At 43.4% G+C, this 16,385-nt stretch overlaps 1 protein-coding gene across 3 annotated transcripts in view; it reads right to left on the bottom strand.

Moving 5' to 3' along the window:
- The window catches only part of Abca1 (ATP binding cassette subfamily A member 1), a 119,490-nt gene extending 105,006 nt beyond the window's left edge, over positions 1-14,484 (bottom strand). For 2 of the 3 annotated variants that reach the window (XR_003712983.1, XM_028780032.1), the window contains exon 1: positions 14,278-14,393. The gene's annotated coding sequence lies outside the window, so the exon portion shown is untranslated. Of the gene's footprint in view, positions 1-14,277 lie in introns of all 3 variants that reach the window. The other variant, XM_028780033.1, reaches the window with a different exon arrangement.
- Between the last annotated feature and the right edge of the window lie 1,901 nt (positions 14,485-16,385).

Raw genomic sequence — 16,385 nt, forward strand, 5'->3', positions numbered from 1 at the left:
AGCACTGACAGGGAGGTGACCAAAATGTTTTTAAGTGGCACTTAAAATATTAAAGAATTATTAACTGGATTCCTTTCCAGTTAAAGCCACTCTCCAGGAATCACTTAGCTGATTTATAGGGTACAGAAATTTTCTCAGAGCCCATTGTAAAGTAAAATGGAGGAAAGGCTGGAATATAATAAATGCACTGTAACAAAAGGGAAATTAAATATTAGAGTGAACCCTGGTAGGTACTAGCACCCAGATATCCAACTGTGATCGCAAGACAAGATTTATGGTCTCTGAGCAGCAAGTTTCTCATTCAAACAGGGGGCAGTGACATCTACCATGTATGGTATTCTACAGTATTAAATGAAGTGAAAGAAATAAATTCGAAATACAGTCCACAGCATAATGCATACGACAGAGAAATCCAGGCCCCCATCTCCCACCCACACTCTCAGCTGTGCAGTTGCCGGTATCGTCCAACAGAGAAATGGCTGCTTATCTAAAGAAGACATTCTGCTCTTTCTTGTTTCTGGAAAGTGAGGGGTGGAGTGAGTAAAGTAGGAAGGACAAACTCTGAATAGCTTAGGATTGCTTTCTGGGGTCGAATCTGTATCCTGACTCCTGAGCAGAGATGTTCAGGGGAAATAAAGACAGAGCCCCACACAGCGCTCATGAGATGAGAGAAGAGAACACAGCCCTGCAGAGTGCCCTTGGGATAAGAAAGAAAAACTGGGTTTTCTTGGAGGACACTTTCCTAGAAGCTGATGAGTTTCTGAATCTCCGAAACCAGTTTTGGACTCCAGGTTCCTCAGGGACACAGCACGGATGTCCTGAGACTAGAGGAAAAATTCTCCTGTGGCTATAAAAATGCAAACATTACAGCCCAGCCCTCCTGGACACCTGCACAATTCTCACCCATACCTCACTCTCTGAACACAGAGATCCATGCTGAGGGCAACTTTACCCACGTGAGGGGAAATGCCTGAGTCCTTCTACCCAGGAATCAAAAGACAATGGGACATTTCCACATCAGTTTTCCAAAGAAGTGAACAAACAAACCTCAAACGGCATGGGGGTGTGGGGAGAGTAGTCCTGTGCACTAGATTTCTCAATGTTTCGAAGTATGGTACACTTGCTCCTGTCCCTACATGAATTTCCAGGCACTGGCTGGAAGCAATCCCACTTCAGAATCTTCGTCAATCAAGAGCCCAATCTCATCTTGATCCTACGTGACTGGAGTAGCAATTTCAAAATGGCCTCCTTGGCTCCAGGCTCACCCCTATTCTCCTCCCTTCGACACAGGAGCACCAGAACTATTTGACTCAAACCAAATATCTACATACGGTACTTGCCTACCCTTCACCAGCTTCCCACCACCCTGGATGGAGTTCTCACCAAGATTTACTCAAATTCCCTGGTGGGCCTCCAGCAACTATCACTTCCTCCCTTGGCCAGACCTGGAGGACTCACATGCTAGGGACATGTTGCACTAATGCTCTCCTATGCCTAGGACTACACTGCCCTGTTCCTTTGCCCAGAACAACGCTTTCTCCAGAACTGTGAGCCTGCCTAATTCCTCCACAATTCTGGGCCTCTACTAGCTCAATTCTGAGTTGCTACTAGCTCAGGAATCCTTCCTGGTCACCTCTCTCCACCAATGTCTGAATGAGCAGATTTTTTGCAGTACTTTCCCTGAAAAGTCTGTCCCCTTCTGAGTTAGGACAGCAATATTCCTTACCCTCCATCTCTGAATTGCCCTTAAGCAAATAAATCAGTACCGGCTTGTTGGGAGCACTGAGGGGATATGGCCTCAATTACATTTTTAAAAGATGACCATGAAAAACAGGGTCTCAGAATTCAAGGTTGATGGCATTCTTGGGCCTGTGGTAACTGATTTCTCAAGCTTGATTAACTGATTCAGGCAACTGGTCCCCAGGGAAGGAGTCCTGCGTTCAGTTGCTTCTACAGCAAGCTCAAGAGAGTCACGAAGGACTTCGAAGCTTCCCTGGTGACTCCTCAGGCATCCTGGGAAGCTTAAGTGAATCTCAGTCTACTTTGCATAGACATCAGGTTTAGCCAAGGACCACATAGACTTCCCAAAACCACTAGGGTCATGGAACAGGCGCTCTGCTAAGCTTCATGTTCAAGTCCTTGGAGCCATCTCTCCGATTCTCAGCATTATCAATCTGGCAATTTCCACATCCCAACCTAGATTTGTGCAAGATGAATCTGGATGAAGTGACTGCTCTAATCTTCCACCAATTTGTTTAGCAATTTTTACTTCAAACACTGCCACTGGCATTTGGAAGTTTTTCCAGTCTACAGAAGACGGAAGTCTGCTAAAACATAACCATCCTAAATATGCAAAGATGCTTACACTAGTACTTATAGGGAAATGCAAATTAAAAACACAATGTGATATCATTACACACACCAAACCTAAACTTAAAAGCACGAGCAAGTGTGTGGAGTACTCAATACACTGACTTCAGGAACATAAGTTACAAGAGCCACTGTGGAAAAATGTGATAGGTTCTTATAAGGTTACACATTCAGTTATAAAATGATCTGATCGTCTCACTCCATTTTACCCAAAAGAAGTGAGAGCAGAAGCCCACACAAAGACATATGCAAATACGCATAGAGCCCTTATACAGAAAAGCCGGTTGAAAACAACCAAATGTCCATCAACAAGTGAATAAACAAAAATGAAGTATTACTGAACAATAAAAATGTAGCCAGCATTGACACACGCAACAACACACACAAATCTCAACAGCTGTACGCTCAGACAAATAAAGCAGACACAGAAGACAACTATATAATATCTGAGTTGTACTAAGCACTGTGAAAAAACAGAAACGAGAAAGACTGGAAACAGGCCACTGGTTGTCAAAGGTTATAGGTGAAGAGAGACAAGTCCACAAAGGAGCATGTATGACTCAATATTGGGAAAGTGGTTAAAGTTACACCATTTACACCATTGTGTATATCTGTGAAAAGCCCAACCGCATACTTTCTTAGGAGGGTAAATTTTACAGAATGTAAATCATACATCAATAAACCCAACACCAAACAGTCTCTTTCTATTTTACTACCTAACACACGCCAAGAGTCCGACTATGCCTTAGACTTAAGGACTGCGTACTATAAGGCCTGATTATGGTAGGAGTCCCGAGAGGGAGTACAGTAGGTAAATACCAAATCATTACTTGGTAATTTGGCCAAAGAACCTCCTCTTCAACTCTGCCAGGCTCCTGTTAACCGCAACAACTATCAAGTGGGCGCCTATCACAAGTGATGTGCTGCTGAAGACCTTTACGATTCAGAGGAGAGTAAGAAAGGCATAGATCCTATTTTCAGGGGCCCTCACTATAGCAGAGAAAAGTGGGAAACGTCAACATGAGAGGAGGTTCCCTCTCATGAAACATCTCTAGAAGGAAGAAGTGAGAAGCTGGGCCAACCTTAGGCTACCCACCAGCCAGCATTATAAATTCTTTTCATTTGTCCCTAAAACAAACTGGAAAGCCAGGCAGACTCTGACATTAGCAAAAGAAAACACACACACACACACACACACACACACACACACACGGGGTGGGGGAATGGGAGGGAGGGGGGACTGTCATAGGAACCTTGGTGGGAAGAGAACATGTTGGCAACTGTCAGTTAGAGCTCTGATCACCCCTCTCCTCCTGACCAGATCATTTTGACATTTTGAACCTGACAAATGTATCTCAAAGAGAGATGAGACAAGAGACCTACTGAAAACAGAAGAAGAAACATAGTAAAGGTAAAGCTGAAGAATTTATAGTAGAAAAAAAAAAACAACCAAGAACTTCTTCCCCACTCTGAAGCATTTAGTCTGTTGACAGAAACATAGGGCAGGGCCTGGCAGTGGTGACATCATCTGTATTCTCAGCACTCAGAAGGCAGAGGCAGGTAGATCTCTGAGTTCAAGGCCATTCTGGTCTACAGTGCAAGTTCCAGGACAGCCAAGGATATACAGAGAGACTCTGTGAGTGAGTGAGTGAGTGAGAGAGAGAGAGAGAAATCATTGCTGTATGTGAACAAAAGGTTAGGCCTGTTATGTTCCTTCCTGAAAGAATACAACCAGGGTTCTAGTGTCAGGCTCCCTGAGAGAGAGAGTCACTCAACACATGACTGGCAATACCTAATACAGTGCCTGTTTCCCAACAACAAAAATCCCCAAGCAGTGACCATGTAAGTGTCACGTCTCACTGGAACTGAGAAGTTGGTCTTCCTGGACAGGAAAGGGGTAGGAGCTCCAAGTCTGTGTTCCATTCCATAGATGTATTTGTAGACCAAGTGCCTTGGAGTTTAGGAAATATCCCCCATCCCCACCACACTCTCCTGCAGTCGTCTTACAAGCTGAGATGTTGAGGACCCCCAGAGGCAAATCACTTGCCTACACTTGGGAGCTGGCACTCAGGTAGTTCTTAAATGACAGTTTGTTTCTTCGGGGTTTTGTTTTGTTTTTGTTTTGTTTTGTTTTGTTTTTAGAACAGTTACCTGCCTCTTCCCAGTAAGCTGTTTCTCTTCTGACTCTGTTTATTCTTCCGAATGCATTTCTCTTTCCCATTCCATTTAAATAGTTCAGAAATTCAGCATGCCCACCCAGCAACTAATTTTCATTTTCAAACGGCAATGGTTATATGACATCTATTCTCGAAACCTTTCAATAAATAAATATATGTGTTTCTCTATGGACATGTGTAAGCTCTGCTTTCTTAAGACAACAGATTTCCAGTTAGCAGAAACCAGATACAAAGTGAAATTTCAGTCCATAGCTGCAGGCATGCCTTAATACAACTGTCTGTAGATTTCCTTTCTTTAGGGGAGGTAAAAATGGACAAATAAAAAGTGCGTATCTGAGGTGTTTCATACTGCTAAATGATGAGACGGTAAACTACAAAGCAGGAAATAGGTCCAACTGTAGCAGACATGCAAAGGTGCTGAGCTCAACTCATTGCCTATTCATGAGATACGGATGCAAAAACAAGAAGAACAGATGAGGCTCCTGCCTCATCCCCAGAGGGTTGTGGCAAGGTTCTGAAATATCAGGGATGAAACCTGTAAGCCCAACAGAGTATGCTTGCTATAGAAAAGGCCCGTTCTCTACTAGCCTCTCAGAGTCGTTGTCTCTGGATCAGCAGCCATGTTCAGGGAGAAGCCTAATGAGTTTATTAAAGGCCAGGAGACCTGGCCGGCCGCACAGGCTCACTGCGTCCATGATTTCAGACCAGATGGGTTGCTGTGGGGCAGGAGGGATTGTGAGACATCCTATAATTTCCCCAAAACTGACCCACCAGCCTAATACATGCCTGAAGCTAAGATGACTGCTTTGATGTAGCTTTCTTAGCCTCCAGTCACAGGCTCACTACCCAGAAGCCATCCTTGTTAGTGGTCCCCTAAATGTGCTCTTACTCAAGCCAACAAACAGGCACTTGGATGCCCCAGAAATGCATCACTACCTAGAGAGAATATTCATAAGACTGAAATGTCTTAACATTGAAATTTGTAAAAATCGAAGAGGGTAAGAGGTCTTTAAGACAAAAAAATCAACCTCAAACGAACTGATCCTGTCACTCCAGAAGAATATCACTGTTTCAGAAAAGGCTGTGCTAAGAACCACCTAATTAAAACTGCAGAAGCGGGGCTGGTGAGATGGCTCAGTGCTTAAGAGCACTGACTGCTCTTCCAGAGGTCCTGAGTTCAAATCCCAGCAACCACATGGTGGCTCACAACCATCTGCAATGAGATCTGATGCCCTCTTGTGGGGTGTCTGAAGACAGCTACAATGTACTTACATATAATAAGTAAATAAATAGTTAAAAAAAAACTGCAGAAGCTGTGGACGCAGGGTTCAAAATGCCAAATGAACTAGGGAGGCAGCAGGGTTCAAAATGTCAAATGCATCAAACATACATCCTTATTCATAACAGTAAGACTATAAACAGCTGCATGTGTTTTCCCCCACCTGGAACACATAGCCAACTTCCAAGACAAAATTCTTACACAAAGCTTCATTTTCAAAACAAGAGCTATGAAATTAAAAAAGAAAAAGAAAGACCAAAATCGGAAGTAAGAAAGGCATGAGTGTTGTGCCGATCTGTAACTCACCTTCCAGAAGCAATTCCTCACATTAAGCAGCTCCTCCTGTTGTTGACAGTTCTATTCTACAAGAGATTCTAAAAATCAAAAACTACTCCCCATCAAGTCTCTGATAGTTACACAGCCAAAGATCCTACTCACCGCCCTGAGACTTCCGGTGTTACTAACAGCTAAACAAATGGCCTCAGGTCTTTTTTTAAAATGCTTAAAAGCCAGGCTTTTCTGAAAGCAGATCTGTATTGAACCCAAATCCTTGTCCCTCTATAGTAAAATCAGAGGAAAACTCTAGCAAAATGTTAGAGATCACCCCCTCACCTCTCACTGATTTCCAGTAAACAAACGCAGGGCAAACATCAAAGGAAGAATTTAGCAAATAATACAAACATTCACCTTTTTCCCTGGCCAGGGAGATGTAGCACACAAGGAATTGAACCTTCTCAGTATAGAAATCAACCTACCCTCATGACTGACTTGTCACAAGGAGAAATGTAAAAAATCTTCAACTGTGGTCAAAATGCTAAGCTAAGAGGTACTTTGGCAAGGGCCTAGTGCATTCCTTTACCTTGATCTTCAAGCTACCTGCAAGCCCTGATTTGAAGACAAACTTGACTGGATAATATTTCCTATTGTTCTAAGATGATTTTCCAAGAACATCTTGGGAGACAGGGTTCAGTGGCATAGTAGCAACAATCATATCTGGCTCACATCGCTGGCTCACATGCTAATGTACAGCACAGAAAAAGGTGTTGGAGTCAGAGAATATTCACCGACTCTGTATCCCTAAAGATTCTGAAGCTCTGCATTCTCTGCATCAAACAGAGCTAACAGTGTATATAAAACATTTATCTAGTTCCTGGAACAAAGTAAGGGCAGGATACATTGTTATTGTAATGAGTACTACCTACTTCACAGAAGGACGCTTTCATCCAGGGTGGGGCAGAGAGTGGGCAGGCAATTAAAGGAATCTCACTCCTCTCTTGGTCCACAGAGAGAATACCATTTCCTTCCATGGCCTTTCCAGAGCACTGAGAGAAGTGAAACTTACCTGGGTATCCCTGGTAGCAAGCACTTCAGGATACCAAGATTGTGCCATAAAATCCCCTTCTGGGGTCTCTATTTAATCCCCACACTGCCCTGTGAGTCAGCTGTTTTCTGTAGCTGTCCAAGACTTACTTGGGTCCTGCCTAAGGCTTCCTCTGTCCTATTTCATCCAACTTCTAAATCAATTATTTTAGAAGTCTGGGGTTCAATCCTATACCTCTTTTCGGATCTACCTATACTCTTCCCCAGCCACTGGCTCAGCAAGTGCACCCTGCTGAATAAGTTGTTTAAATGACCCTAAGCCAAGACACCATTTCCAGCTGTGTTAAAAAGCAAACAACAGAACTCACATGAATACACCAGCTGAAAAGGACACTATCCCTGGGGGTTCACCCCAAAATATAAAACACTCAGCACTATTCAGGAGCCCCCTGAGCTCTAAGCCCACAGGTTCAACTTAAAAACTTAAGGAACCCTTTCAATATCTGCACACTGCTTTTCTACCTCAAGACTTCACTCCTTTCGTTTTAACCAAACGGAGCTCTTATCCAGGGCCAGCTTAGAGATCAGGTGACTGTTACCAGGACCCTTCTCCAGACTGCCCTTTCACCAGCCAACTCCTGAAGCAGGGCAAGCAGATGCCCTGTGTCCCAAACATGTCAGTTCTGCAGCACAGCAAGCGCCAACTAACTAGATAATTGAGAATGTCATTAGGCTGCCAACTGAGGCACAGAGGCACCAAGTCCTTCTGACACCTTCTCCACAAAAAGACAAACAAGCCACTTTGCTGGCTACCTAACTAGAGGAGGTGGAGAAAGAGGAGTAAGACCACAAGTGGTTCTGAAAAACAAAACCTTATGGGTGTGTCCACTTTTTATTTTTTTTAGTACTGACAATTCGAACACTGTTATTTGGGGTTTGGGAGGATCATGCAAAAAGAAAATTCATCTCAGATGAGTCCAGTATTATCAAAATTCTATGCATTCCTTTCTTTAAAAGTGACTCTGTTATTAAGATTCCACAAATCAAATATTCAGTGTAGCAAAGGAAAAGTATTCAGGGGAAAATGGGACTCAATTACTGGGTGGGACTTGGGGAGCCTCATTTAAAAAAAAAAAAGAAAAGAAAAATAGATTTTATGGTGCCATTTAAAAAGTCACACACTCCAGTCTCCAAGCAACAATGCACTAAGTGGCTACATCAGGTGAGAGCCGGTGTCCCCAAATGGAGCTCTGTTTGAGGACACAGTGCCCCATTGGTCTCCGCAGGCTCTACTCTCCTTAATGAAAGCCATTGAAACTGCTCCTCAGCAGGGAAGAACCACCCTCTGATCACGTGAAGTATGGCCTGCTCAGCAAAGGGGGCTAAAGGCAGCATTTCAATTAAATTTGCAAATCCCCATAAGACTGATAACTGATAAACACAAGCCAACCAAAGGCTGGCTTTATTTTAAATTCAAGGTCCCACTACAACTAACACCATCATTAACAAGTTTATAAAAAAGAAATACATCTGCCTCGAATCACAATTAACACCAACCAAAATTAGTATCCGGATTTTATACATTTGCATAAAGAAAACATCACCTCGAAGACCCTCAACATCCAGGAGTTCTGTAAAAATTTCCTTCTCATTTGAACTTAAAGCTAAGAGATGCTTTGTCTTTGGGAGAGCAAGAGGAGTTCCAGTTAAAAACCCCCGTATGATTCAAACTGGCCCAAAAGAGACTATAAACAAATGAGACCAGGCCAATATTTGAGAAGTCCGTGTCCATTTAACCCTTTTGTGTACACAATTTCTCTTTACTCTTCTAAAGGCCATTATAACTGTGAGTTCTGGAAGAGGAGAAGTCATCCAGGATAGAGGAAGCAAAGGAGTAAGAATTTATTTTCCAATTAACGACTGACGGCTTAGGGAGTGCATTTAGGCAAGGGATCCTACTGCTCTAGGACACAAAATAAAGGAATGCTCTTTCCTATCAGGTGTCTATCAACAGGTTAATACTGTATCGTCTACTGACCTGTTGAATAAACTAGAATAGATGATGTTAAAAACAAAAAGAGACTGAAGAGATGGCTCAGAGAGTAAGAGCACTGTTTGCTCTTGCAGAGGACCTGAATTGGTTCCCAGCACCCACATGGTGGCTCACAACCATCCATAATGCCAAATCCACAGAAGCCAAGGTCCTCTTCTAACCTCTGCAGGGACCAAGCAGGTACATGTTACACAGACATGCATGCAGGTATAACTGAATAAACATAAAATAAATAAATCTAATATTTAGAAGTTTAATAAATAAATATATACATATATATACATATATACATATATACATATATACATATACATATACATATACATACACCTGCCAGGGCCTAATGTACCCAGATGCCATAGAAATACAATCCAGTCAGCACAAGAGAATAGGCCTACCCTTATCCTACCCTTATTGCCCTATACATAAAAAACTGTTCATCCACTTCTTCAGACACGGATGGAAAGGGTGAACAGCATTTGGGAATCAGTATCAACCTGTTTACAGGAGCACAGAGGAGTGAGTTTTCCTAACACTTTCCAAAGAAAGTGTCCTGGAGGAGGTAGTAAGAGAAATTTCTCCTAAATTGGGGATCTTGAAGGTCTTTTCAAGGCCCATGTGTCAAAGTCATGGTCAGAGTATTATAATTAGGAGGTAGTGAGACCTTCAGAGCAGAGCCTGACCTAATAGGACAAGAACATCTTTTATCATCTATTTACCTGTTGATAGACACCTAGGCTGATACCATTCTTACTCCTTCGTGCCCTCGAATTCTTAGAAATGACACACAAAACCCAGATTTTAAAACACATACCTAAAAAGTGTGAAAAGCAGAAATAATGCAGAAGCTATTGTACTTTTTAAAGTGTCTAAACCTAATCACCTAATGAGTTGTCTCGTGCTTATCCATAAGATTATATTAATGAATAACTCAAAGATATTTAAATGGAGCATCAGAGACTATTGTCTCAAATCACAGCTGCCTCAAAAAAGAAAATGGAACTGGGCGAGTAGAACCGTTTGTTCTACTTGAGTCATCTAGCCTAAATAATTTAAGCATGCACCAAAATTCATCAATGTACCGTAATGATGTCCATGGCCATATCATTTTCTAACACTTTTCTGAGAATGTCTCATTTGTTGGGGTAGTTTTAAAACACAGGAAACAAGCAGCACCCAGCCTCTTGGCTGACTGGTTCAAGTTAGTATTTGTCAATTTCAGTATTAGAGAGACAGATTACGTGCAAGGGGAAAACAGGGTGAAAGACCTCTCTTTAGAGAAGCAAGCAAGCCCCAGAAAGACAAATGGTGATTATAATTTTGAAACCTAGGTACATGACATGCATGAACATGGGGACCAGCTCCAATGAAAGTGCAGAATGGGAGGGAGCTAGAGGGTCCAGGAGACTCAGGAGTAGGAGAACACTCTTTCTGTCAGGACTTCAAGTCTGCAAAGTCTAGAGGGTTTTAGATTTTTTTTTTCCAAAATGGAGTTAAAAAACTAAAAAGAATTTCAAACCTTTTCCTCTCTTTTTAGAAAACAGATGTGATGTTCTCCCATGGTCAACAATAAACTCAGACAGGCTGCTTTTGTATAGTTCAGGTTCTGTACAGGTCCTGTACAGACTATGGTACAGCTTTAAGACTCAAATGAAAACCATTTCATGTCTGAGGTCACACTAGTCACAATTAATTAGCTGATACAAGAATATTGCCTTCATTTAAAACCAAGTTTTGGGTTTGTTTTTAAATGAGAATTGAGCAAATGTTACTGTTTGGGTGTTGCCGTTGTTGTTGTTGTTGTTGTTATATTGTTTGTTCATTTGCACTGCATTGCAACCAAGGTCTCTTCCAGAAGAGAATTTGACGAACTACCACAGAGCAAAAATGGGAATATGAAACAGATCATAGTTTCTGATAAGAATGATAGCAAATGAATACACAGAAAACCTCCTTTCACATCATGTGAAATATTACCAGTGTCTCACTTAAGGTGGACAGTTGAAGGCTTCTGGAATTGAAAATGGAAAGCCAAGGACCAGTTAGCCTTCCGCCATCTTAATCTGTAGGTACAACAAACAAGCTTTTTTTGAAGATTAACTCGACGTCTGAGAAAAACTGGGGATAGCACCAAGTAAGTATCTATTAAGACACAAACATGTCTGTAATTGGTATTCCAGGTGTTTTCTCTTCCTTGTGCAAAGGCTGTCTCCAATGTTTTTAATGCAGGCGCTCTCCCAGTGCAAGTAAATCAAACAAGTATTAAAACTAATCCTTTAAAATTTAATGCCAGAATAACTGACCATAGGTACATTATAATTCCATTATTTATTTAACATCTAGATATATGAAAATGTATTTATACTTTAATGTTTAAGATATGCCAAAGCTATGTGCATATGTATTTTCTAAAAAATCTAGACAGTTCCTAATTTAAGAAATTAAAGGATTGTCCATTTAAGTATCTTTAAAACTAAAACTAATCTTTAAAAAGAAAAGCAAAGCTCTAACCATTTTCAGTCACTACAAATGCAGCCCACATAAACATGCTCCTTTATGAGGTGGAAAAACAATGCTTAAAGAGAAAAAAACTTAATGTAAAAATGTTCCCGCTCCTCTCCACATAGGTAAGGTAGCACATAGCTGGGTTGCTAAGTTTCATTCATTTTTAAAATAGTGTTTGCATTGGGGTTTCCATGAACAGAGGTAGAAAACCAACAAGCCCCACCCACCCTTTCCAATTCCAGACTAACTCAAGGTCTCCCATAAACCACGAACACATTCCAAACCAGGATTTATCCGAGGTCCATAACAGGCCTGCCTTTAGGTGCTAATACAAATACTTTAGGGGGCTGGATTTAAAATACTCATCTTCAGGAAGACACATATCACAGATATCCAAGTCACCACCACTGAATCCTCCAGAACACCAGTGACTTTTACAATGAGACACATGACTTATTCTATGGTAGCAATTTTTGCTCTAAAAAGGTACTATGAGCATTATGTTACTGAAAATTTTCTTCCCTCACCCGTCAAATTCAACTTGTTCTCACATAGGTAACGATCAACCCTGTGCATCACACGGTTTTAAAAAAAAAAATCCCTATTTTAATGACTTGTGACAGTGCCGAGGAAAAGACATGCTTACAATAGAAACTGTAATTTATTATTTTATATATTATACTATCCACTCGAATATTCTTTAGGCTGTCTATGCCTCCTTTGATGTGGGGTAAGTTTTTTGTAACAATAGGAAGAGCAGTATGTTGTCCTTATGTCGGCACTAGAATATTAAAAATGGGCTGAAAGAAAAGGCGAGATGATAAACAAGTACTTTTTAATTGGCATTTATGTCTTGTAGAGTATCAATACCTAGGTCTGGGTTCCAAGCTATGACTAAGTGGTAAGGGTGTGCTTTCGAGCCTGCCGGCATGTGTCAGGTGTGTGTTGTGGGAGGTGAGGATTGAGCCACAGAAAGAAAGTGGTGTAACAATTGTCTTCAAGGAAGTTTTGTGTTGTTTTGTTTTGCTTTTGCGGTTGGTGGTGCTAGAACCCAAGGTCTTGTACAAGGTAGACACTCTACCATTGACCTACATCTTAAGCCAGGAAGCGTTCCTTTTGTTTTGTTGACTAGCTGTCCTTTATTATACATTTATTCTGCCCACTTCCTTTGAGGGAATGTCATAGTAAATTCTTGTTTTGTTTTTTAGTGGTGGTACCAATGCAGCAAATGGGGCAAACCAATTATATCTAGTGACAAATACTTAATTTTCCCAAACAAATAAACACACACACAACAACAACAACAACACACAGAAACTGTTTAATAAGTATTTCTCGCCTTTCCAGAGGTAAATGGAGAAAAAAAATACAGGCACCTACTCACAAGCCTGTCATCAGCAAACATCCCCAAGAACCATGTCTCAGTTAGCAACGGCCTGGGCAGGAAACGCAAAAAAAAGAAAAAAGAAAAAAAAAGAAAGAGAGAGAGAGAGAGAGAGAAAAGAAAACAAACAAACCATAGATTGGCTTCCCTGGCCCTCAGGGTTCCTCCCAGTTTGAAAACACCAGCTTTGACCAGATGCACTGTGAAGTGAAAGGACTAGAGACTCACTCTGCACCAGGCCATACCTAGGCTACCCTGCCAGGAGGCGCTGCGGGCCAGTCTCCAGGGGCCACCCGCAGGCCGCCCAGCCCCCACCCCCTGGCGGCGGAGCCCAGCCCAGCACCCGGGCTGCGAGTTCTGCGCTGCCCGCTGGGGTTACTTGCGGTCATTCGGCTGCACAACCTAGCCCCAGCTTCTTAATCGGTGCTCGGCCCGAAGTCTCCCCAAGGGACGACTAGCAAAAAGCAAGAAGATGGACCAGAGGTTGAGGATGAATTGGGCACCCCAGTTTCGGGTTTCTGCAGACTCTCGTAAGTTTTCTGCTTTTAGAAGGAACAAAAGTGGTCTCCCACCTTGTGCCAGGGGCTGCAGCGCTCCAGAGCACAGGAAGCCTGAGGGCAGGACCCCCGAGTCGAACAAAGCCCCGAGAACTCAAGCACGCAATAACACAAAAGATCCCGTTTAGGACAATTCCTACTAGAGTTCTTTGGAAACAAGGACACACCGCCCCAGTCCCGGGAAGAGGACCTCCAAGTCAGAGGCCAACACAAACCAGTTAAATAATGAAGTGGGGAGTCAGATGTGACACTTGTGGGCGATGGCCTACCTGGTTCCAGACAAAGGGAGACTCTTAGAAGAGGATCTCCATCTCCCTAGCCCAGTGGCTGTGTCCCTAGGACGCCCGGGAACCTTGGCTCTCACTGCGCCCGAGAGGCGAGTCTCCAACTCCAGAGATGCTCTCCCTGGTCTCCTATTAGGGGAGACCCGAGTGCTGCAGTTCTGCGTCCTAGGGTCGCCACGGCCTGTCCCATACCATTCTTTCCCCATTTATACCTCCCCTGCCCTATTTACATGCCCAGAATTAGGGGATGTGGGAGTTTGAGTCCCCCTGAAGTCCCCAAAACGGAGAGCTTCCCAAATCTTCCTTAGCCCCAAAACAAAACGCCCAAGTCACTGAAGAACCTCTTACCTGTTTTCCACTTTGCTGTTTGCGTCTGTTTCCCCAACCCCTGCACAAACACTTCCAGAAAGGGGGAGAAAAAGGGGGGGAACAGCTCCCCGAGCCGGCTGTGGCTGCGCGGGTCTCGCGGCGCCCCCTGCCCAGCTTTGCGCTGCGCGGCGGAGAGAGAAGTGGGCTCTGCTGGTCCAGGCCCGCTCGCCCGCCCTCGGAATTACTGGTTTTTGCCGCGACTAGTTCCTTTTATAGATTCGGCAGTGCCGAGCGCCGGGGTTACTACCGGTCAAACGCTGTTCTCTCCCTCTTTCCCCCGCCCCCTTCCCGGCCTCTGTTTATGTAGTTCAGTCACTCAGCAGAAAGCACGTGGAGCCATGGCCCGCCCCTTAAACCGGCGACAGTGCGCCGTGGCGTGCACCCGGGGCGCACGGTGCAAGCTTTGTGGGGTCCGCTTTCTTAGCCCCCGGCCCTGACCTACTAGCCTCAGGGAACGGGAAACTCCGGCTTGAGCTGAGCCAGGAACTCCGCATTCCCGGCAGAGGAGGGAAAGGGGGAAAAAAAACGCTTCCTCTAAACTCTTCTTTGCAATTGTTTGGGGTTTTGTGGGTGTTGCTCTTTGCGTTGTTTGTTTGTTTGTTTGTTTGTTTTGTGTATATGTGTGTGTGCTTTGTTCTCCCTCCCTCTTCCTCTCCCTCTCTCCTTTCCCCCTCCCCTTACTCCCTCTCTTCCCGTCTCCTTTTGTTTACTCGGCCCCCAGCTTGGGAAGGAAAGCTGACCCCACAGATGCCAGTCATTTTCCATCTCTTCCTTCTCCTCCTTTAAAAGCCCTAGATTGGAGGAAGGGGTGTGGAATGGACAGAGTGACTATCAGCCTATCTTGGCTTCAAACCTTTACTTTGGTTTTCTAAAGAAGATCTGCTATCTTCCAGAGTCCTAAACTGCACCTCCTACTCCCCACACCCCCCACTGGCAATAGGTGTCTGTAAACCACAAGAGGCAGCTGTGGTCAGAAGACTGGGTCTGATGATGTCAAATGACCAAAGTTGATGAAGTTTTTCTGCCTCTATTTTATTTGTTTTAATGGAGACAGTCTCATGAAGTCTGCTCATAAACGCAGTACCCTTGAATTCCCGATCCTCTTGCCTCCCAAGGCCTAAAATTACAGGAGCAGAGTACCACACCCAGATTCGTACAGTGCGGGAGATGGAAGCCAGCCTCTTGCACAGTAGGCAAGCATTCAGCCCGCTGAGCTACAGCCTCAGCTCTTGCCTGTCTCTCAAGAGAGAACGTTCTCTTTGTCTCTGAGTTTTCTGAAAGTGAATTTTGTTGGAACTTTTGAAGTCCTCGGAAGAAGAGCACCAAACCCAGAATCCTACGGACTGAACATCAGTGTCAATTTTTAGTGACATCTATACCCTATAAACTATATCCTGTGCCAGACTTTTAAAAGGCCAGTACTAGCAAAAAAATTTAAAATAATGTGTGTGACCATCTGTGTATAAAGAAAACTGCCTAAGGGGGAAAGGATCATTCTCCACAAGATTTTAGGAGGAGGTTAAGCCTTTATTCAGCTCTCCTCATTTCCTCCAGATTCATAGCACTTAAAACACACATGCACATGCACACACTCTTTTTGTAGTTTGAAGGGTGTGGTATCCAAGAGTACTCCTATTAAATTCCGTTCCCAGCATCCACTTGATGGTTTACAACCATCTGTAACTCCAGTTACAGGAGATCTGACCCCATATTCTGGCCTCCACAGGCACCAGGGGTGTATGTGGTACACACACATGCATACGGGCAAAACGCTCATGTACATAAATCTCTCTCTCTTTTCTATCTTAATAAAAGCTAACTTCCTGGGTTTCTCTAATAGGGAGTAGGTGACATTTAAGTGCTACACAAATTAGGTAGTTAGGAGGCAGAGAAAGAAGAAAGACTAGGAAGGAAGAAGCCCCAGGCAGAGCATCCTGGGATCCTCACTATATGAAGGCAATGACCCTGAAACCCAACTGATCTGTTTAACTAAGAACCCCTATAGGGTTAGGACTCTGCCCCTACTCAACTCTCACTGCAATAAATGTACAAACATACTGCAGTGTTGGGAGCGTGTGTGTGCATTT

This window comes from Grammomys surdaster, unplaced genomic scaffold, assembly GCF_004785775.1.
Source record: "Grammomys surdaster isolate TR1022 unplaced genomic scaffold, NIH_TR_1.0 363, whole genome shotgun sequence".
In the NCBI taxonomy this organism is placed as follows: Eukaryota; Metazoa; Chordata; class Mammalia; order Rodentia; family Muridae; genus Grammomys; species Grammomys surdaster.